This window comes from Apus apus, chromosome 4 (assembly GCF_020740795.1).
Source record: "Apus apus isolate bApuApu2 chromosome 4, bApuApu2.pri.cur, whole genome shotgun sequence".
Lineage (NCBI taxonomy): Eukaryota > Metazoa > Chordata > Aves > Apodiformes > Apodidae > Apus > Apus apus.
Genome location: NC_067285.1, coordinates 111,759,620 through 111,783,586, shown reverse-complemented (window position 1 = coordinate 111,783,586; position 23,967 = coordinate 111,759,620).

Here is a 23,967-nt window from a genome sequence, read left to right as displayed (position 1 = left end):
TTTGCACATTGCACTTTCAAAATGTTCCCATCCTACATGTATGTCTTTTGGTCTGTTCCTCATACACTCAAGAAATTTCATCTTGTGGTAATGAATTCACTGAGTGAGTGTTTGAACAATCAGACCTTGTGAACAATAAGTTTATGCATATGCATTAGCTGTTCCAAAAAGTTCTGTTTAATGAATAATCATACAGATAATGTAACTGATTTCCTGATTCAGGAAGAGTGTCATTTTAGGTTACGGGCTTAAAAGATGTGAAAAATTAGGACGTTCCAGGCATGAGAATAGCACCCAAAGTGATGACAATGGAAATATCAAGTCTGAAATGAGTGATAGGATAGATGAGATCACTGAGGAAATTTAAGGAGGGCAAGAAAGAATAGGAAAGAGGAAACTTGTAATGGATTTGATGCTTAAGATAAAATATAAGAATACTAGATTGGATACAGAGTGGAAAAAGCAGCTTACATCAGAAAGATGAAGGATGAAGATAGTCAGCTAAAAGCACCATTTCCAGAGTCAGGCTTTAGAAGGATCACTTAAAGCAGAAGAGAATAATTTGGGAGCTGCAGTTTATCAGAAGCAGAAGTGAGGATGGATGGTGCTACACTGGCATGCAGAATTGGCTGGGTAGGTCAGTGACAAGAGGTTTAGTTTGTCTGCAGAAGCCTGGCTCCTTGAGATGTGATGGATACAGAGCCAAGAAGTCTTGCAGCTAGCCTGGATGTCAGAGGATGATAACAAATGACAGCTGCCCAGTTGACAGAGTATATCTTGCAGGAAGGGGGATGGTGATGGAGGAAAGAAAGGAAGAAACCAACAAGCTTAAAATGGGAAAATGAGGAGTTAAGAATAGGCCATTATAAAGCCATCCAGAAGAGCTGTCACAGTCTGATACATGAAGGTAAGGTTGAGGGAGATATATCACAGGCTGAGAGTTGTGAGGTTTCAGAAAGATGTTCATAGCTCTCCATCTTTCATGTAGGCTGGACATGGACTGAAGTTCCCTGAGCAAAATTTGTACTCTACAGTGTGAATTTCATCCCCCATTGAGATGCTTACACCTCTCTGGTGGGTTGGCCCATTTCATCTCTCCTACTAACACTAACACATAGCTTTGGAAGAGTAAGCAGAGAGTCATTTCCCCTCCTTGAAGCTATTAAAGTAATTTATGTGAGGAAAATGTAATTATACAAACTGAAATGCAGCCAGCAGACTGGTTTTACATTTCTTTTGAAGCAAAGCCACCAGAAAAAGGCAGGATTCCTCCTAGCATGAAGCTGGAGTATGGCTTCAATCCTGACTCAAGTGGAACAAGACAATCCTGAAGCACTTTCCTTGAAAGGTGCTGAGTTAACTCTGCCCTCCCTTTGTCCAGCATGACAAGGGTGCTCATCACCTTTTGTCATGCCCTGATGCAGTATCAGGGCAATTTGAAAAGCTGACCTCTGTGAAGACAAAGGGAGATTTGCTTGCCTCTTCTGTGGGTACAGGATTTGGCCCAAGAACACATTCCTTTCTGCTGCCAAAAAATGTCATGTGTGGATCGATCCTGACCCTGCAAAGGAATCGGATTTAACAAAATCATAGTCCCAAATGGTATAGCTGGAAGATGGCCAGGGCATAATTCAGGGTGGAAAATCTATAGGATTCACAGACTGTGCTTGGACCCCTTACCACAGGTGGTGATGAGAAATGCTGTAATCAAGCCAAAAATTTCCCAGACAAGAATTCCTTGGGAGGTTTGCATGCCAGGCCCCAAGGCAGGGGACCTTTGCTGCAACCTGGCCAGATGGGTGAGTGGGTGGAAACTGGAGCAGACGTGCTGGGGGCTGGGATACTTCATGTGGTTATCCCCTGCCATAGCAACCCTCCCCTGGCACATCTTTGCTGAGCATAAGGCACAGTCTTGCCTTTGTAGATAGAGATAAAATGGGAGTCTCAGAAGCAAGTCTCCTGAGCATCTGTGTCACTGTGTATTTTACTGTTTCATTTGTTCTCTGCAGTGTCCCACGGAAATAAGTGATTTCTCCTTAATATTTTACATCACCTGTAGGATTATGGTTTTTTTACAACATGCCTTATCTATCATGTCACAGTTGTTCCTCCTTTTAATGGATGGTACCAATGAGTCCCTCTGTGGAATTACTCCATGAAAACAGTCCATTACAAAAAATGAAGAAATTCAATATTTACTGACATATCTGTATAACTATTCTTTCCCTCTCCCTGCTCCAGAGTGTTATCACAATTAACTAGTTCTGAAAATACAATGTGTTACATAGCTGGAATTCACCTGTACAATTCTTGTTGTTCATAGTATCATAGAATCATAGAATGGTTTGGATTGGAAAGGACTTTAAAGATCATCTAGTTCCAACCCCCCTGCATGGGCAGGGACACCTCCCACCAGACCAGGTTGCTCAGAGCCACATCCAGCTTGGCCTTGAACACTTCCAGGAATGGGGCAGTCACAACTTCCCTGGACAAAAGTTGGTTTCTGGGTTGCCAGCACACATTGCTGGCTCATGTTGAGCTTCTCACCTTTTCTCATGCAGCCACACATCACTAACCTCTCAACTGGACAGTCACAAAACACTTGTTCATGTCTATGCTTTGAAGTCGTTGCTGTTGCAGATCGTGTAGATCCTGCCTTGCTTACTGAACTTGGATAAAAAAGCATCAGTCCCTCAAAAGTAATTCAGAAGCCTTCTATATGCTGGTTGTCCATCCTCATCTGCAAGGCTGCCTTGAATTTCTGAGGCAACTTTTCTTAATCCAGTTCAATGTAAAAAAAAACAACAAAACAAACCTAAACCAAAAGCAAAACTGTTTAAAGTTTATTCCTAACTCAGTTCTTGTGTCTGGCTGGAAAGAGTGTTTTATGGACTGCCCTTCCTTCTGCAATTAGTGTCTTTGGTAAAACCTTACCTGTTTCTCTTCTGGGCAATGTGATGAGGGACCAACTACATGGTGTTGTAAGTGTGATGAAGGATGGTGCTTTCTTCCAACTTTAACATGTTCACTCCTGATTTTATCCCAGATGTTTCACTTGGAGCTCCAGCTCATTAGAACAGATTCTTTGACTGCAGTCTCAGCTTTGCTTTAAAACACAGATTGGCTGCTCCACAGATGGTGATGGGAGGCCTCTCTCTTTCTGCATTAGCAACACATAGCTCCTGGCATCTTAGTAATAGCCAGAACAAACCTATGTGAAATTCAGAATGCAGAATTCTGTGTATTTTCAGAGCTGAAGGAAACTTTTTTATGGTCAGGCAAGGAAGCTACGGTCTTAGGTAGGACACAAGAATTCTTTCAAGCACATGGTACCTACTGGATTTCCTCTTGCTTTGCAAAATTACCTACATTGTTTCTACAGAAGCTTCTACCTGTGCAGTCAATACTTCAAGCCATACAAGATATTAACCTCTGAGTGAGATGTTCAGCCTTGGTCAGAAGTCTGATCCTGAGAAATACATTGGTTTTAAAAGGACTCTATAACACAGACTATTTTAACACATTTTCGCAGCTGAATTAATGAGGTTGTCTGTAGATAAAATGAGAAGATTTAAAGCTTTTTAGAGTCTTCTAGGGAATCTGTTTCCTTAGGGATTTTTCCATGTGTCTTAAAATAGTCTAAGTTCTCTTCTGAGGGTATTGACTGCTCTAATTTTGCATTCGGGGATTGTCGTATTCCCAAGATAACACAACGCTCTGATGGTTTCCCTGGCTGGGCCAATCAATCCAAGTTCTTTATTTGCCACTGCTGAAGAGCAGCTGAAGCATGACAGATACCACCAGGTAATACCTGTCATCAGTATCTCATTACAACCACTCCCCTAATATATATGTTTTCTTCTTTCTTTGCCTGAAACTAGGTTCTCCATTTCTCCAGACCCCCTAGACAGCCACTGCATCCTCCCTGGGACAGATTCTAATCCTTTGTCTTTTTAGCAGCATTTCTCTACCCTACACACAACCTGCTTAATTTCATGGAGCAGTGATCTCTGTCTCATTGAGTTTCTAATCTAAAAAACAAATTACGCCTGGGTTTCATTTTATGTGTACATGTACTGAGAAACAGAATTAAAGGCAGTTTTTCTTTCTGAATGGTACAATGCTTAGAGGTTTCAAAAGATGGTGCAGAAAGACAACTTGCTGGAAACAACTGGAAGATTTTTGCTGTGATTTTGCAGTTCTGGCACTGTTTGCATTCTCAGTTGTTTGAAATTGATTCCTTCCCTTTCCCTTCCCTTCCCTTCCCTTCCCTTCCCTTCCCTTCCCTTCCCTTCCCTTCCCTTCCCTTCCCTTCCCTTCCCTTCCCTTCCCTTCCCTTCCCTTCCCTTCCCTTCCCTTCCCTTCCCTTCCCTTCCCTTTCCCTTTCCCTTTCCCTTTCCCTTTCCCTTTCCCTTTCCCTTTCCCTTTCCCTTTCCCTTCCTTTCCCTTCCTTTCCTTTCCTTTCCTTTCCTTTCCTTTCCTTTCCTTTCCTTTCCTTTCCTTTCCTTTCCTTTCCTTTCCTTTCCTTTCCTTTCCTTTCCTTTCCTTTCCTTTCCTTTCCTTTCCTTTCCTTTCCTTTCCTTTCCTTTCCTTTCCTTTCCTTTCCTTTCCTTTTTCAGTTCACAGCAAAATCCAAATAACAGATGTCTGAAATACTGTTGGACTAATTTTCAATATTTAATTGGAAACCCTTTTTCTTCCTTTTTTTTGGGTCATAATAACATTGGGTTTTTAACATAATTTCTTTCAAAGAAAGAAATTTCTTCCTTTTCTACTTGATTTCATTTTCAATTCAGAAGGCCAGAAACTTTTGAGAAAAAAATGGAAAATGAAAAAAAAAAAAAAAGAGATTTTGACAACTTTTAAAGAAAACTGCTGATTTTTCACTTCTTTTTCCAAAAGGAAACTTTTTTCTTGGGCAAAAATTCAACCAGCTGTACAGACAAACCTAACAAAGCAGCACAGGCTTTTGTAAATTCATCGTTTAAATGCAAGATCCAGCAGGGTGAAATGTGGCAAGTGTTTAATAATGCACAGCAGCACTGTACAGTAATTTCAGAAGAAAAGACAAGAAGAATGACACACGGAATTGGAAATGCAGCCCGAGTGTTGGGAGGCAAAATGTAATCATCTGAATCTGAATTTTGCCACGGCAACAGAGTAGGCATCCCTGCACTTACAGATATTGCCATGAAATCTTTAATGACAACTTGTCAAGGTGGTTTTTAATGTCTCCTTTTTAAGAAATGACATCCAAAAACACCTTGACCCTAACTTCCCATTTGAGTATTGGTTCACAAGTCAGAGAAAAGAGCTGCCCGTGGTGAATCATTAGGACCGTTTCTTTTTGATAGTGGTTGTATTTTTGGAGCTGGCTCTGACTGGATGGCATAAACACTGTTTAGATCTTGGAGCACCTAAGCAGGTCAAAAATGCATCACAATTCCATTTTAATGTGGGAGGGTAGGGACGAAAAGTCACATTTTCACAGTTCTTCAAATGTGTTTTGTATTTTTTTAAATTTGAATTGTTTCCTCCCTCCTCTGTTCCTCTAATGGTTTCCTGTCAAGCCTCATTGGTTTCTCCAGATGTGGATGAGTTTATCTTGCTGCTGGAGTGCCAGTTCAAAGCCACAAGGGATGGATGACCTGGTGCAGTTTTTAATTCCTTCCTTTTCATTTATTGTCTGTAGAAAAGAAAATGAAAGTCCCTTTGTCCAGCAAAGAAAATATGATTGGGGGATAGAACTATATTTCATCTCATTGGGTCTGAATGCAAAATGCAGCATATTTTAGGCTAAAATAAGTAAAAAAGAAGCACCAGCTGAAGGACCAAAACTTATAATAATGTATTAATATTGAACAGAAACATTATCCAAGGATTAGTGATCTATTCCTATATTTTTAGTAACAACATTGAGATACTTAATAATATTCTCTGAAGAAAACATCTTCCAGTTGCAATTGTTTAATGGGGAATCAAAACATGGCTTCTTTCTTCCATAATGTTTGATGGATTTTGTTAAAAATAAATAAATCAGAGGCTGAATTTTTTTAGAGGAGCAGCATGCAAAGTCTCTAGGCACCTTGGATGCAGAAAGACATTACCAGGACATTTGGAAGTGCCCAAGAACTTGCTGCCAAATTAGGGGCAGCCATTAGAACTTTGGAAAAACCTCAGGAAGTGCCTCTCTGATCTTGGCTGGGCTTTAGACAATAACAGATCTGGAAAAAAACAGCCCAGAATTAATGATCTTTGGAATGGAAATACAGTTGTTTGGAGGATGCTGGACCTCAAAAAGCACTTCATTAGAAGGATATATTAGAGTCCAAGTCAGATATAGAGCTTGCTATTAGAAATCTATAATATCATGCCTGAGGTGGTTTTCTCTTTTCTGTCTTATTCTTCTCTCTCCTCTCCTCTTCTCTCCTCTCCTATCCTCTTCTCCTCTTTTCTCTTCTCCAGCTCCAGTAGCCAAGATTTAAGCTATGAAGTCTGGTGAGCTTTGTACTTGGAGCCTGTATTTCCACAAGCAGACAAGTGTATTGTAGATACCTACACTCCCTTCATAGTTGATGAAGACAAAAAGGCATTTCAAAGCAGTCGTTCACCTCTTCCAAGGGATATGTATAGAAGGAGTAACCCCCTCAAGGAGCCTGTTTCTCTCTCATAAATAAGCACTAAGCCTTGGAGGGCCTGGCTCATATGTAGATGTCTATAATACACTGAGGTAGAGCCTGCTGTGTCTGAATAAGTGCAGTGGGTGATAAAGCCATGAAATAAGCCTTGGGAAGGAAACTAATGAGTGGGGCTGAGGGTCATTCCTTCACACTTCTTCATCAGGCATCATTGCTTCTCTCTTTGCTTTCTGAGATAAGTCATTCTCAAGAGTAAAAATGAGAACCCTCCAGTTTGTGAGTCATTTGAGGGCATAATACTGCTTGCAATGAGGGTTGGTTGAGAGGCCTGAGGCAAGGCTTTTGATCAGCTCTGCTGGGACTGGGGAGTGAGGAAGCTGGTGAATGGAGGAACTGGCTGGGAGTCAGACACGGAATTAGTCATCTGTTGTGATGAGGAGTAGGAACTAAGCAGGTACGTTATGGCATCAGCCTTCAGTTTGCCAGACTCCCATTTCCATTTCCTCATGAAAAATGAACAAGCAAGCAACTAAAACTTCCAAAAACTTTAAAAGGCCAAACAAAATCTGACAGAATAAAAAAAAAATCTACAGCACTTCAGAAAGTACTGGATATCTAAGCAGATGGTCTGTTTGCTTTCCTGAAGAATAAAAGTTAAATTGATGTTTCTAAAGTAGCATCCAAGCCTTTAAAGAGAATAAACAGACACAATTTCACTTTCACTGATGTGTAGGAAACTCTGGTAACAAACTGTGGGAGCAAACTGGGTCCAGTCCACCTCCTATGAACCAAGAGATGTCCAGTCTTATAGGTACAGATGGCACAGGCGTGTTTCTATATCTCTTTAATTTAGTAAATACTACACTTAATGGTCTGCCATTAAATGCTGAACATAGCAAGTTTATTCTGCATTTAAGTAGTAAAACTTCAAGGAAGTTCATAATTGCATATCTACTTACCAAATGACAACCCATATGCCAGAAAATTTCAAGCCCCTAATTAAACAAAACATTCCCAAATGTGTTTTTTAACAAATACTGTACATTGTTATTTAAATTCAGGGCCAATCCTGTTCTGAGCACTACAAATAGCTAAAATGGTGTTTTAATAAAGCACACCATCTGCATTTCAAATTGCTGCCACCCACTTTTCAATCTCTTGAATAATCCCACTGAACAGTTAGTGGGAAAAAAAAAGAAGGGATTCATGGCTCTTTCTGTGGATCCTATACCACCGCTCTGGGCAATTCTTGTTTGGTTATTAAACTCAGTAGTGTAAAACTGCCAAAGTGCTAACTGCCAGCTTCCAGATTACACTAATTGAGGAGTGTACACACCAAATTGAACTGCCCTTTAAGAGCTCTGAAAATGGAGTAATTGGACATAAATCAAAAGAAATGTGAGGTTGTTTCTCTCTCTCCCCCCTTCCTCCCTCCCCCCCCTTCATATTTGCTACTCAAGCTGCTCACTAAGCCTGGTAACATATGGAACCCTACAGATTGTATAATCTCCAGATAACTGCCAGGGTCATCCCTTAATCATCTGAGATGCAGCACAGTGGAAGGGAATGCACAGAATAAACCTCAAAAGGGGAAACGATGGCATTCGGACATATAGACATTTTTCCACCTCTCTCCCCTCACCCCTCCTCAAGAGAATGAGCATGAAATGCATCAGCTGTTTGGTTTAGCATCCAAACAAACCACAGTGGGTTTGCAGGTGTTCAGAGTCCAAAGCACATTGCTTTATATATGCCAAGACAGCTGGTGTAAAGTCATGGGCTAATTGTTACAATTCTTCTACCCAAGGAACTAGGGGGGATAGTTACCACAATTAACATGGCAGAAAGGGAGCCAGGGAAGGGAGGGACTTCAGCAAATACATCTGCTGGGAAAATAAAGTCAGTACATCCCTTTTCTAATTTTGTTTTGCTTTGTTTTCTGTTTTTTGTGTTGTTGTTTTTTTTCCTGCTCCACAGCTGATGTTTTCTTGTGGACAATTACACTCTCTCTCAGATTATTTATCAGTATGCTGTGAAAACTACTTCCAGCAAAAGCTATGGGATTGTCTTAAAACCTCTGAGAGCTTGGAAATATAGCCAAGGCTTCTGTTCTACCTGGTTGGGTCAGAAATATATTGAACTACACCCAGAAGATTAAGCCAGAGCTGGCCCTGACTCTATAAATAGCAAAGCAAAGAAGCAGCTCAAGGCTTCTGTCTTTCAGTATTAACTGAATTTATTTTTTGTGATTTAGAAGGGTGGCATAAAGATGAAATGTATCATTTATATCTGTGGTAGGAAGGGCTCTAAAATTTCTGTGCAGAGCCCCATTAAACTGCCTCTCCTACAGCCTCTGCAGTGGCAAAGGCACCGTATGTTCTCACAGGCATTTGGCCCGTTAAGGACACACCTGCCAGGACAGTTGCTTTATTTTATGCTTTCTTCACAACCTGATCTCTTGGGAATGAGTCCTCTGTAACACACTGTGTCTTCCACAATGGTAAAGATAAACCAAATGCACCTCTATAGCAGAAAGCACAGCTTGGCTCAAAATGTTGAACCACCAGCCCTGATGCTTTGAATCCCAGTGAATTTTATGAGTTTTTAAGATCTTGGTTGAACCATCTTTTCTGATGCTGCAATGTAGTTCATCTCTCTCAGCTCTGTACAGGACCCATCTGTGGTGTTTAGTCCATCCATGCTTTCTGGTTTTAACTTTGGATTTTCAGAGGCCAGAGGTCAGGAAGCTATTACTGCCCTTAGAGGATTTTGTCAATTGTAAATAATAAATCCATTAAAACTTTCTAAATCCACACTTGCAGTATTTATTTGCTTCATTTCAGCTTCCAGACACAGTACTTGTTGTCTCCCAGTTTCCTTATATACACTCTTAATGCCTTTTTCTGCTATCCAATCTGAATTTCTGAACCCAACAGCAACACCTCAAGAGAATCCTTTGAAGTCCACAAAACCTATCCAGGGTGTAGATTTTAAAGAGCTCAAGCCAAAAAAGAAATAAATGGAATTGAATGGAAACCACAATTTTAAACACCTGGCAATGCTCTGAAAATCATCCCTTGATGACAACACTCCCTTTGGGAAGGATTTTCAGAAATGCTCAGTGATGCTCTACTCTGTTCTTAATGGGTTCTGGGGGAGTTTTACCACTGTCTTCAGTCAAAGCAGAGTTCAACCAACATTGGCTACTTCTGAAAATCTCATCCTTCTTATATCAATGTATCAATTTTTAATTAAGTACAACGAAGGCTATAGTCCATATTATGGATTAATGGTCTGGAAGATTTCATTTAAATTTACATAAGCCAAAGAACTGATAATAAAAGCAATAAATCTAACAGTACTGGTACATTTTGTTTTCTGTCTTTATTCCCATTGTTCCCTTTTCTTGCATTTACATTCCTTGAGAAGCAGCCAAATAGACATTCTTCATTTTCTTTTTTAAAAAAATGAATTGCTGAGTTCAGCATGGAGTCCATATTGGCTGCTAAGTTATGAACCCAGGGTTAATTCTAACAAGATTTTAAATGGAAATATCAAAAACCTTTTAAGCTTTATGGTGGTGCAAGCCAATATCCGTGGCTAAGAAAGAAAAAGAATGAATTCTCTGCAGTAAATAGAAATAGTTTAAAAAGCAGAAGGGAAGAAGGTTAGCACACAAAAACTAGTTAACTTAATCAGCTCATACAGCACTATTTGCTTTCATCATCTACTTGGAGACTTCAGTTATGATGATACACACCTGACTCTACCAAATCTTTAACAAATCACTTCTTAAAATCCTTCTTTTCTGTTGCATTTCTTAGAAATCAAATAAATACGGCTAACCTTGGTCTATCTCCTTCCCAACAAGCTGACCTGTCTATCCTGGAACTTCCCTGCCTTCTTCAGTGTGCTCTGCAGCAAGGTCTGCCACCAGCTCTCTGCAGGTACCACATTTCTGCTCCATCCCTGGGCTCCGAGTCATTGTGGAAAAGTAAAAAACAGCTACAGTGATCTCCATAAATAGCTGTAGACAACTACAACCACAGGGATAGAGCTCTGGTGAGAAGGCACCATTCAAAAGGGTTGCAGATATTGCTCTATGAACCCATCACAGACAGGACTTTATCCTGAAAATTATTGCCATTTCCAAATCTTTTCCAGTAACCTTTCCCATTCAGACTGGTTTTGTGGGTGAGCTGCCTGCTGGAACCCAGGCTGCTGTATGAAACTGTTCTACATAGAAAGCCATGTACAGAGGCACGTGGTGCCCTTTGGTGTTCAATGTGGTCCTCAGTGGTCCTTAGCAACCCTTATTAGCTCAGGAAAGCACATTTTGCATAGCCTGTGCACATAGGGACTAGTCAAGCTCAACTTATATATGAATTTAGTAGGTGCAGTCAGGGAGACCAAGCAGCCTGGAATGCAGAACAGAGAATAATGGAATCATTTTGGTTGAAAAAGACCTTTAAGATCATCAAGTCCAACTGTTCCCCCAGCCCTGCCCAGGCCACCACTGATCCATGTCCCTCAGCACCACATCTCCAGGGTTTTGAAATCCCTCCAGGGACTGAGACTCCACCACTGCCCTGGGCAGCCTGGGCCAGAGCCTGACAACCCTTTTGGGGAAGAAATTATTCCTAATATCCAGTCTAAACCTCTCCTGGAGCAACCTGAAGCCCTTTCCTCTCGTCCTATCCCTTGTTACTGGGGGGAGAAGAAACACTCCCACCTCACGCCAGCCTCCCTTCAGGTGCTTGTAGAGAGCAAGAACAGACAAAGAACAACCGCCTCTGCTGCTCCCTGCACAAAGTGCTGCCCCTGGCAATCCCAAATTGTGTGCCTCACCACGCTCACCAGCACCCTGCCTACTGCTAGGACAGAGACCAACCTGCACCACAGCCTCAAAGGCAGGGCCTTGCAGGGATTGCAAAACGGGCCTTGAAACTTATCATCAGGAACAAAAAACTCCCCCACTCGTATCCAGTTGAAACAGGCAGGGTCAGGATCATACACAAGAGCCTTGCTTGAGCTGGATTTTCCTATGCAATATCTGCCAGCACACACTCACATTCAGCCACTTGTCCATGACATGATGTATTGTTCTGTAATTACTTTTTTATGCCATGCTCCAGCCACAGCCTGAATGTCACACTTTTTAATTAGCTACAAGCCCATTAAAATGACGCCTTTTCAATCCCTGTGCCCTGGGAAGGTTGGGCTGTTTTAAAGGAGGGACTGAAGCTTGTAAACACAAGCAATATGACAAAATTAACTGCACTCATTGTTTGTGAAAAAGCACAACTAACAATCTGTGAATAATTATTTTCTTCCAACAAATGGTACCCCAGGATATTCTTCTGACAAGACCCTCTCCAGAAATTGGTCTGCATTTCAGTATGTTATGGTGTGGCTCTTTTTAGGTAGTGTGACATTCTTTTAATAAGTCATCAAGTTACACCTCATGGCTTCCCTGTTTAAAGATGAAATGGACCCCTGACACCTCCAATAAATCATACCAATTACACGCAAACATCTAGAGAATCACTAAGCTTCAGATCTTAATCTAATTTCTCTTCAAGTTTAGGAGAATGCAAAATGCTAGATTCTTCCTTGTTTTCCCAGGGCTGGATTTTTAGACTGACCTTGAAAAAGGCTGAGGAAGGGAGGAAGGGAGAAAGAGAATCAGAAGGAAGAAAGAAGGAAGCACTGTGGGCTGGTTGCAGGAACACATGAGGCATAACTGAAATTTTCAGGGGACAAGGATGTTGCACAGAAGAAATGGGTTGGATTTGTTCAGCTATGCCTTGTATATCATAGGATCATAGAACCATGGAATGGTTTGGGTTGGAAGGGACCTCAGAGATCATCTAGATCCAAACCCCCTGCATGGGCAGGGACACCTCCTGCTAGATCAGGTTGCTCAGAGCCCCATCCAACCTGCCCTTCAACACTGCCAGGGATGGGGCAGCCCCAGCTTCTCTGGGCAACCTGGGCCAGGGTCTCACCTCCCTCACAGGAAATAATTTCTTCCTACTGTCTCACCTAAATCTCCCCTCTTTGAGTTTAAAACCACTGCCCCTCGTCCTATCATAACACACCCTTGTAAAATCTCCTCCCCAGCATGGCTTCATTTAGTAGGATAATGGAGTTTTTTTTGCTCTTAAACAAACAAACAATAGTTTGTCACATATGGAAATTAAAGATTTAAGATGGAAATTTATTTAGATTTAGAGTTTTGTTTTGTTTTTAACAGACACTGTGAACTCCCTGCAGAAAGGAAATACTTTTCATTTTTAAAGTATGTTTAGTTGATGATTCAGTTTTCTATCACATGGATCTCTGGGGAAATTTCTAATGTGGTCTCAAGGGACAGAATTGCTGCCACCACCATGAGTCACAAAGCAAAGTTACAGTGGGGGTGAAGGGAAAAGAAACCAGGATGCCAGGTGAGTGCTGACAACTGTCTGCCTGTCATGGATCCCAGCAGATAACACTGACTGATAAAAGCCCTGTTAACATCAAAAAGGATGGCAAAACAGGCCTTCAACCTGAGGGATCAACACTCTTGGGTTTTTGCACTGGCATGGTAAGAACAAATCTTAATTGAAAATAACTGCTTATCGAACCGACCTGAGGAGAAAGTAATAAATTCTTTCTTTCTTTCTTTCTTTCTTTCTTTCTTTCTTTCTTTCTTTCTTTCTTTCTTTCTTTCTTTCTTTCTTTCTTCTTCTTTCTTTCTTTCTTTCTTTCTTTCTTTCTTTCTTTCTTTCTTTCTTTCTTTCTTTCTTTCTTTCTTTCTCTCTTTCTCTCTTTCTCTCTTTCTCTCTTTCTCTCTTTCTCTCTTTCTTTCTTTCTTTCTTTCTTTCTTTCTTTCTTTCTTTCTTTCTTTCTTTCTTTCTTTCTTTCTTTCTTTCTTTCTTTCTTTCTTTCTTTCTTTCTCTCTTTCTCTCTTTCTCTCTTTCTTTCTCTCTTTCTCTCTTTCTCTCTTTCTCTCTTTCTCTCTCTCTTTCTCTCTCTCTCTCTCTCTTTCTCTCTTTCCTTTTTTCTTTATTCTGTTTTTTCTTTTTCATTTTTCATTGTAATTGTTTTTCTTTCTGATCCTTTCTTTCTGCTTTTTTATCTTTACCTTTTTCTTTTTTTTTTTTTTTCATAAGCTGCTTTTTAATGGCAAACAATTATTATTACTGAACCCCAGACTATGCCTCCTTCTGCCTGCCTCCCTTTCAGACCCCATGTTCCTGGTCGTCAGCAGTGAATGTATAATCTTATCTAACTGTTCAGCTCCAGCAAAGTACATTGTTAGTATTTTAAATATTAAGGGAAAATTGATTTTCCTGCTTAAAGAACTGTATTTCTGTGTGGTGGTGATTAGGTGTGAATATTCCATTACCCTTTCCCAGATTAAGAGAGCCTCTTGGGAGTGCTTCAGGGGGAAGTATTGTGCTGTAATGATTATTAGATGAGTTCCACCTCCTCAATATGGAAGTGAGCAGTCTGCAGTGATGCAGTTCATTTACTAAGTAGTTGTTTAAATAAATAAATAAATATTTTAACAATAACGTGGATGTTTCCACCATGGAAGAAACATGACAATTGGGTAAGAAATGGAAGGGCAAGAAGTTAATTTGCCAGCAGAAAGCATCATAGAAGTTTTCCCCAAAACTCTTCAGGATTTTAAATAACTCACTGTGCAGCTGCAGCCAAATAGAAAACAATGAGGAGAAAGAGGAGAAATAGTTGCAAAATAGCCACAGCAGGAGATGTTAACCAGCAGTCCAGGGCTTATGGCATCAGCCCACAGATGAAAACCTAAATCCAAATCCATCTTCTCCTTGAAGAGGTTTCAACCCCCCTGTCCCTGAGGGGTGTCCATGGGGCTGTAACGTGGCATATTCCTATAAGGGAGAGGGAACATTCCGTGCCTCCTGTTGAGGCAGTTCCGTCTGGTATTGCTAATTAAACTCTCACCTGACATAAGTTTTGATTATTAATTGTCCTGATTGCCAAGCTCTTTCCTCTTCCCTGCCTTAGTGAGAATGAAATAGTGAGGTGGTGGTCCCCAGCTCAGACTTGTCTGCACCTCCATGGACTCAGCAGTATTCCCTGGAGGCTGGAGTCTTTGCTTTACATCGACATGCTGCTTGTTTCAGAGGCTGCAGCCTCGGGTGAGTGCTGTAGAGCTATTTTCTCCTTCAAATTCTCCTGTCACAGGGGTTCCCTTTTCTGTTCAATATCCCCTGAGCCCAAGAGTAAGCAGGGGCACACACACAGGAGGAGAGATACCTGTCTCCTAAAACCTGCTCCTAGAACGTGCTAGTAAATTGGAAAAGTATTAACCGAAGGAATTATGCCCCAGATACCTGACAGCAGAAGGATGAAAGGATACAGAGATGTGACTTTTCCACACACCAAAGCAAAAGCAAAAGAAGTGAAATCTATGCCTCCTGCAGCCAGGGTCAGTGCTTTGGCAACAGGGGCAAGGAAAGATCCCCTTTTCTCCAGTTAGGAAATATGGTCTTTCATCTCCTATTTTCTCTTACTCCTGGTGATTCAAATTACAATTATTTATTTATTTATTTATTTATTTTTCAGCAAGAGGATTGACACCAAGTGAACCTGTTCCTGTTGCCTCATTTATTTCATTTCTCATCAAATTGATTGATTTCTTTCCCAGATCATTATCACTTTTCTCTCCACTCTGGTAGCTGAATCTCAGATCCCTTTGTGTGTGGTCCTATGCCCTCAGAAGCCATTCAGTCTTGAACTAGAAGGTAGCCTTTCTTAAAATTCAGCCATAATCAGCAATAACCCTTGCCTTGGATGCATTGTCGGAGCAGCATGGAAACCTTGCCCGGGATCTGCCACAGTCTCCTAAATATGTTCAGCATGTCATTTCACCTTAGTCATGTTGGTGGTCTGGCAAAGACAAGCAAGACACGTTACCACCACATCCTCCAGGAGAGGAAAGGCTTGTTTTGGGTTTGTTCCATAGTGATTTCTGTTTTCCCACCGAGCAAACAAGATAGCACTAAATAGCTGGTATTCCACAAATATGTCCCCCAGGAGATGCAGCTGCCAGTGACTGTCACACATGCAGACAGACACAGTCTTGCACAGTTTCTGAATATACAAAGAGGCAGAGCTTCAGCTGCCTGAGGCTGTACAAAGCACCCCATGAAGGTCTCTGTACCTCCAACAGCTTCTTCTAGAAAAGGAGCCCAGTCTGTAATGATACATCTTGCTTTAGAAGCCATGTAGTTCAGAGCTTTTTGTGCAAAGCATGGTTTAACAGTGTTTGAAGAGGTCCTTCCTCCCTGCCTTAGCAGGAGTTACCTGCTCACAAGAGGTCTGTGGGCACAACCCCAGCTGTGTTGACCCCTTTATGGAGCTCCAACAACTTCACTCTTAGCAGTGTTATGGCTGTTCTTTGGGGTCCCATGGTGGTGGCAGAGTAGGGCCAGTATCCCTTGTGTTGGTGAGAGCTGTGTGAGTTTTGTGCCACTACAGTCAAGGCAGACCCAAGCCCTATTATGGAGTTAGAAGCAGACTCTAGAGTTGGAGGCAGATGTTCTGACTTCATGTCTCTGAAGACTTAAACCTTCTGTGCAGCCTGAGGCACTTTGGTCAGAATCCCTCACACCAGCTTGGTTATGTCTTTTTCTATTCACCAAGACAAGTGTGAACATTTGACTGAGTCAAATTCAACTTGAGCAAAGAAATTTTCCTCCTGTTGGCTGCAGGAAGAATTTGCCATTCCTTTAAAAGCACCTTCAGATTAAAATTCAGCTTTAACGTTGTTGTTCTTTTAGGACTAAATTGACCTTCTCAGAAAGGATTCAAGACTGAAGGATATGGCAGGTGCATGAAGATGCAGACAGTGAGAGTTTAGCAAGGACCTGGAAGGCTACAGGTCAAGGCTGGCAGGCTGCTGAAGAGAACAGATTTTGTTGAAGCCCAGAAAACCACTGAGCTGACTGAAATAAAAAGGAGAAACAAGGACACAGTGTCTTGTTAAAAAAAATTTCCTGTCCTTCCTCTGCTTTACCTAATTGCTTTGAGTTGTCCTAATTAAAAAGGTAATTAGTCTAGTCTGTGTACAACTCAGCTTTTTGAGTTTAAAGTGCAATGTGGTCTTCATGGGGATATCACTAAATTTTCCAGACACAACCTTCTGAAAACTTGTGCTTGGTTTATGGTCTCATCACAGTTGTGAAGCAAACCCCACAGCAAAGCTTTTCAAGCTGACTTAGAGTGCTGAGGCCACAGGTAGAAATCAACCTTGTTAATGCTGGCTCTGGGCAAGCCATTTTTTTTTTTCTCTCAGCTTTTCTCACACATAACTGTGAGGTTTAACAAGAGGAATTTTGAAGAACAGCAGATGCATAGTGACAGGTCGTTGTCTCCTCGTTCATGAACTGGATGGTTGCTCCTGTTAACTGTAGCCTGAAACATGCAAGTGTTCCCCCAAAGGAACACCCTTCTGTGTGAGCTCAAGGGCTCACTGTGTCCATGGTCCAAATAAGACCACAACAGATGAGAGTGGCATTAGCTTGAGGAGCTACTGCACCTTCTGCCTTTCTTCAGTCTTCCCCTTCTGGGAAATGACAGCCAGCAAACAAGTGAGGTGGCCAAGGTGGCAATCAGGGTGATGTGGACTTTGTAATCAAAAGTATAGGATTGAAGGAGGCCCACTTCAAGCCTATGGAGATAAACACCAGTAGACCTCTTCTACCAAGGTTACTGGTGGAATGAGATCAGGTTAAAGAATACTTAAGAAAATTGGACATGAGGAAGTCCATGAGCCCGGAGCTGGTTGAAGAAACTGCAAGGCCACTCTCAATAATCTTTGGACTATTGGGTGAAGTGCATGAGGACTGGAGGAAACCAAATGTCTCTCCTATCTACAAAAAGGGCAGGAAGGAACATTCGAGGAACTACAAGCTTCTCAGCCAGCCTCACCTTGATCCCTGGAAACATGATGGAGCAGCTAATCCTGGAAAATATTTCCAGGCACATGAAAGACCCCAGGAGTAGTCAGGCACTTGAAGGCACACAAAGGCTTCAGGAGTAGTTAGCATGGATCAACAAAGGGGAAGTCATACTTGACTCAATGAACTTCTACAATGAAATATCTGACTTGATGGATGAGAGAAGAGCAGTGAATATTATCTATGTAGATAGACTTCAGCAAGATATTTGACTCTGTTTCACTTTATAGAGCAGCTGATGAAGTGTGGGCTGGATGAGCAGACACTGAGGTGGACTGAATACTGACTGAACTTCTGGGTCTGGATATGCTGTTGTCCAGAGGGACCTTGCCAGGCTGGAGAAGTGGGCTGACAGGAACCTCATGAAGTTCAGCAAGGGGAAGTACAAAGTCCTACACTTGGGGAGAAATAACCCCATGAGCCAGTATGTGCCAGGGATTGACCAAATAAAAGCAGCTTTGCAGAAAAAGAGTTGGAGATTCTAGTGGACACCAAGCTGGCCATAAGCCAACAACAACAACAAAAGCCAACATCCTGGGCTGCATTAGCAAGATTGCTAGCAGGTCAAGGGAGGTGATCTTTCTCCTCTACTCTTCACTGGTGAGATACATGTGGAGTGTTGGGGCCAGTTTCAGTTTCCCAAGTACAAAAGAGGCTTGGATGTAGGTCCAAGCACATCTATTAAAAGGTCACAAAGATGGCTTAAGGGATTGGAACATCTCTTAGTGAAGAAAGGCTGAGAGAGATGAGGCTGTTTCAATTTGAAACATCTTTCTTATAGAGGATCTTCTCAATGTGTATAAATACCTGATGGGGGGGTAAAGAAGCCAGACCCTTCTCAGTGGTGCCCAGTAGCAGGACAAAAGACAACAGTCAAAAAATGAAATACAAGAAATCATTCAAATATAAGAAAAAAACAGTTTTACTGTGAGGGTGACTGAACTGGAACAAGTTGCCTAGGGAGGCTGCGGAGTCTTCATCCTTAGAGATTTTCAAACCCAGCTGCACACTTTCCTGGGTGAGTTGCTGTAGCTGGTGTTTTTCTGATCACAGATGAGGTCCTTTCTGAGCTAAACTCTGTGACCCTGTGCTCAGCCCCTCTACGTACCAACAACCAGGACCTCAGGTGCAGTGCATTTTCCTAATTACACCAAACCCTCCCCCCCCCCCCCAATAAAAGGAAAAGAGGGAGGTTATGTGTAACCTCCTGTGTAATTGCAATTACTTCCTTAATGGCAGTAACCATGATGCTAAACCAGGAAGGCTTGCCCTCTTTTTCCACTGATAAGGGTATTACGGAGCTAGGGATCATTTTTTTTCTGTCTGACATCCCACTCTCCTTTTTCCCTTCATGCTTATGGGAAGAAGATTAATCTTTCCATCTGTGAATTACCCAATATAAATTATTCATGGAGCACTTTTATCAACCCTATTAGCTGCACACGAATCTAGGTAAATGTCAAGTCATCTTCGTTAAGCCTTCACTCAGGCTGTTGGACGCGTTACGGCACCGAGCGGTAATGCCTTTGACCTCCTGGAGTCTTCACTTGGCCAGAGAGGCACATTTTGATGAGAAACTCGAAGTAGTTCTCTGTGGCAGAGCCTGGATACTATCTTTTCTGAACCATCGGGTAGTTGGAGGTGGCCCTGATGTTTGCGTTTTTTCTTCTGGATCATGTATTTCAAATGGAGGGGAGAAGGACCTATTATCTGATGTCCATTTGTGTAATGCCTCCCCTGGTGCCAGTGTCCTGCTGTCTAACAAATGTGAAGAGCTGCACTGCTTTGCACTTCTCCTCTGCCTTAGGAGATGGCTTACTGTCTTAAATCTGGAAGATTTTCCCAGTAAGAATACATCCAGTGGAACTTAGTCTTTTCACTCTAACCCTCAAACAGCTTCCCTGACTTCAGCAGGCCCACTGCAGTGGATTTAAAATCATAGGATCACAGGCTGGTTTTGGTTGGAAACGACCTTAAAGATCCTTATTTCCAAAGCCCCTGCCATGGGCAGGGACACCTCCCACCAGCCCAGGTTGCTCAGAGCCCCATCCAACCTGCCCTTGAACACTGCCAGGGATGGGGCAGCCACAGCTTCCCTGGGAAACATGGGCCAGTGTCTCACCACCCTCACAGCAAAGAATTTCTTCCGAATGTCTCACCTAAATCTCCCCTCTTCCAGTTTAAAACATTCCCCCTTGTCCTATTGCTACATGCCCTTGTAAAAAGTTCCCATCCCCCCAGCTTTCCTGTAGCCCCTCCAGGTACTGGAAAGTGCTCCAAGGTTTCACCAGAGATTTCTCTTCTGCAGACTGAGCAACCTCAGCTCTCTCAGCCCATCTCCATAGCAGAGCTGCTCCAGCTGTCACTTGCTGTTATCCAACACAACAGCTTTCCTTCCACAAAGACATGAATTCCCTGGAAAGAGACTTCAGCCTAAACCTGCAGCAACTGGCAAGCAGCTCTCCAAGTGCTTATGTTCCAAGGACTTCACAGATGTTAAGGTGCAAAATATATATATATACTAAGGTACCTAAATTGGAACATCAGTGGGATATTTTTTTTAGTGTATACTAGCCTCCATAGCCCATCAATCCATAGATGTACTTTGCAGTGTGTTTAGACACAGTGGATTTTTAGTTACTTCCTGGGTGCCGACATGTTTTCCAGAGGTGGGGTGGAACATTCCAGTAGTGAGGACACTGGCTGCATATGTGGGACACATGGAGACAGTGATACCAGGGCTGGGCCACGGGATGAGGTGCATGTAAGTGTTCCATCCTGCACAAAGTTGGGCTTGTTATTTTTAAATCGTGCCTCCAAACAAACAGCTGTCATGACTGCGTTTGATGGATATCTAAGTCCCCCTGGTCTGTGTTAGGTACAGGTTGAGAAGACAAACTTTTGAACTTTGGGGTTGTCCTGTTCTGGGGTGGGAGTTGGACTTGATGATCCAGGCTGTCTGAGGTCATTGAGCCACCATCCTTGAAGACATCTAACAAGACACATGTGGTGCCAGGGGACAGGGCTTAGTGGTGGATGTGGCAGAGGTCGGGTAGTGGTTGGACTCCATGATCTTGAAGGTCTTTTCCAACCAGAATGATATTGTGATACTCTGAAGTCTTAAGGGAATGATTCCTTACATGAGAGTTAGAGATGGTTTCTGCACCAGCCAGGCTTGGGCATGGAATGGGTGTCATGTCCCTCAGCCCAAACAGGGTAGATGTATCTGGGGAAAAATGCAGAACTGGAACTTTTGAATGCCTAAGGAATTTTTAAGTTAAAAACTGCAATATCTTTAGAATTTAGGAGTCCGAAGAACAGAATTTTTTGTGAGCATAGCTTAGGATTTAGGAACCTGCTTTCCCTGCTTACTTTCTTTCTGGTATTTTTTGTGCCTTGCACTGAAGTCTGGCTTGGAAACATCCCTGATTCTGCCATCTTAACTAGATGCAGCCAACTTTGAGAAGTCTACACCAGCTTTCCCTCTGACCATCTCTATGTTCCTTTATGTTCTGTATGGAGGTGTCACAACTCACCTGGTTGTCCCTCTTGCAGTGTTTCTTTGCTTGGTGTGGTCACACCTTATTGCTTCAGATCTGGCCCAAGGCTACACGGAGAGTCTGTGGCAGAGCAGAAGCACAAACGCTGGCTGGTGCCCAAACCATTAATCCATCCTTCCTGTGTGTACTGTAGCTGTCCTGCAGGCTGGCACTACACTCAAAAGAATGAAACCAGCCAGACAAGATGCTTTTTACTTCCAGGCTTCCCTGGTCTCTCTTTTTGCATCTCCCTTGTTGATCCCACATGTAAAACATAGAGTAAATAGCCACTGATGCCAGCTGGAGTGTTGCCTCAGTACAGACGTGAATTGATGCTTCCCCTTGGTATCCTTCTTTTCCATAATCCTTTCCTAATCTGCTGGCAAGGAAGGAAAGACCACATTGGAGCTGCAGCTGCCCCTCTCGGGTGGATATAAATACACAACTTTGCACATACGTTGCTCTGTTTCTGCTAACTCCACAACAACAACAACTTTTACTATTTAAAATAAGAGTGGTGGAAGCAAAGCCCTGGGGCAGGGGGAATAGATGACTTTGCAAAAACTTGTAGATATACAATGGGCAGCAAAAGTGTCTGAAATGGGCTTGAACCTTTCCTATCAAATAAGTTGTGAGGCGTGCAATTAATTCCAGTATTATACATCAAACCTGTTCCTTTCACACAGTTGTCAGCAGGCATTTCAAACTCAGCAGCTTCTCCTTCCTGGCTGCAGGAACCCAGATTATCACACAGAATCACACAGAATCATAGAATGTTAGAGGTTGGAAGGGACCTCTGGAGATCATCGAGTCCAACCCCCCTGCCAGAGCAGGACCAAATCTAGGGCAGGTCACTCAGAAAGGCATCCAGACAGGTCTTGAAAGTCTCCAGAGGAGGAGACTCCATAACCTCTCTGGGAAGCCTGTTCCAGGGCTCTGTCACCCTCACAGTAAAGAAGTTCTTCATGTTGAGGTGGAACTTCCTACGCTCGTGTTTGAACCCATTGCCCCTCCTTCTATCACAGGGCACAAGTGAAAAGAGGTTGTTGTTATCTTCCCTGCAAAGCAGTATGGCTTTCTCAACATCAAACAAAGTACGTCTTCTTCATCCATCCATCTTTTCTGCACAGCAGAAAACCTCTCCCATGTGTCTGACTAAGCATTTCAGGAGTATTTTCGAACTGCCTATCCTGAGTGGACGTAGGTGGGCCCATATTTACACTGATGAATTAAAAAAAAGATTCCTAGGAAAAAAAATGTCCTACATTGAAGCTAGTTAAATATGAAAACATTTAGCACAGCTCTAAGCCACAAGCTGATAGAGATTGAACAAGTCCTCTGTGGAAGCAGGACGATATACACGCCTGCTCCTCCCGGACATCCAGAGGTGATTACTATCTGAAACAGGAGGATTTTTAGTCTGACCCAGGATGGTCATTCTCAGTCTCCCAGTAATGGCAAACTGTGCAGAAATAGCCAGTCAGAGAGCTGAGAAACCATTGTGCCAAGTTTGCATTTGAGCAGCTGTAGGAAAAAGCCATAGAGTATCAAGACCAGATCCTTAGGACTTCGCTGCATCTCTGAGCAAGTCAGAGATGTGTCCTGGTCCTGGGCTGTGCCAGCTGGTGTGAAGGGAGCTCTGACTCAGAACTAGGTTGTACATATGGTGGAAACTAAAAGCACTATTAAAACTCTCACTTGGAGAGCCTGAAGGCTCTGGCAGGTGAAAGTTAGTGCTACCTTCTCCTTTAAAAGAGTATTTGCCAGGTGAGGCGCGTTTTTTATGAGCTGTGTGAACACTGAGAGCCCCCAGATGAAACAACCAGCACTGGGGCCTCCTTCTCTTCTCTGCCTGGAAAGGAGCTGAACATTTCTTCTGGCTTCTCTCCTCTGTACTGCACTTGTATTTCTTTTGCTAGTTTAATTCCCCTTCACATCTATCAACAATTTATATCTTCAGCTAGACCAAGAAGAAAGCATTACAAGCACTCTCTTGCCTTGACTGGGCCATCAGGAGTGTCAGTGCTACCGTGGCTTGTGTTTAGATGTCATGATTATGTTAGGGCTTTCAATCTACCACTATACACAGTCCTATCTTATTATCCATACTTCATGGATAGGGAAATGAGCATGTTGAAAACCAAGATGCCTAAAACCCTGTAGAGAGGGGAGAAGGCAAGAAGCCAAGTCTTCCTTCCAAGTAGAAAAAAAGAACCCCAGAAATAAGCAAATTAAACTGGCTGATAGGATATACAGACCACATTCCAAATGATATGCATATACAAGTTTTAGCTCTGCAACTATCTCGATAAGTTTATCTGGTAGTGGCAGCTGATCCAGTGACATGTGCAAAGCTCAAATCCACCAAATATGAGAGTACACTTTACATTTACAAAGCGTCTTTCCCTGAGGATAACATACCATTTTGCAACTATTAAATATTAACTTGATATCACACTAGCCTACTGCATGGGTAATGTGTCAGGGACCAGTAAATGTATTTTTTATGAGACATCCAAAAGCAAGGACAGAGAGACCCACAATTGTGGATTATGCTTCCTGCACCTGTCCATTGTAAATGCTAGAGACTATCAAATCTACTTATAATTTGACACAAGTGTCAGAACGTGCCTGGGGTGGAAGAGTCTGAATAATCCCAAATGGAAAGCTGCAGAAAAGAGACTGGGAAAAGACAAATGTGTCTCCCACTTCTGACTCTATATCCCCATGTTATTCAGGGAAGATTGCTCAGCCTCTCCATGCCTGTTTTCCATCCCTGAAACTGGTATATAAGTCTAC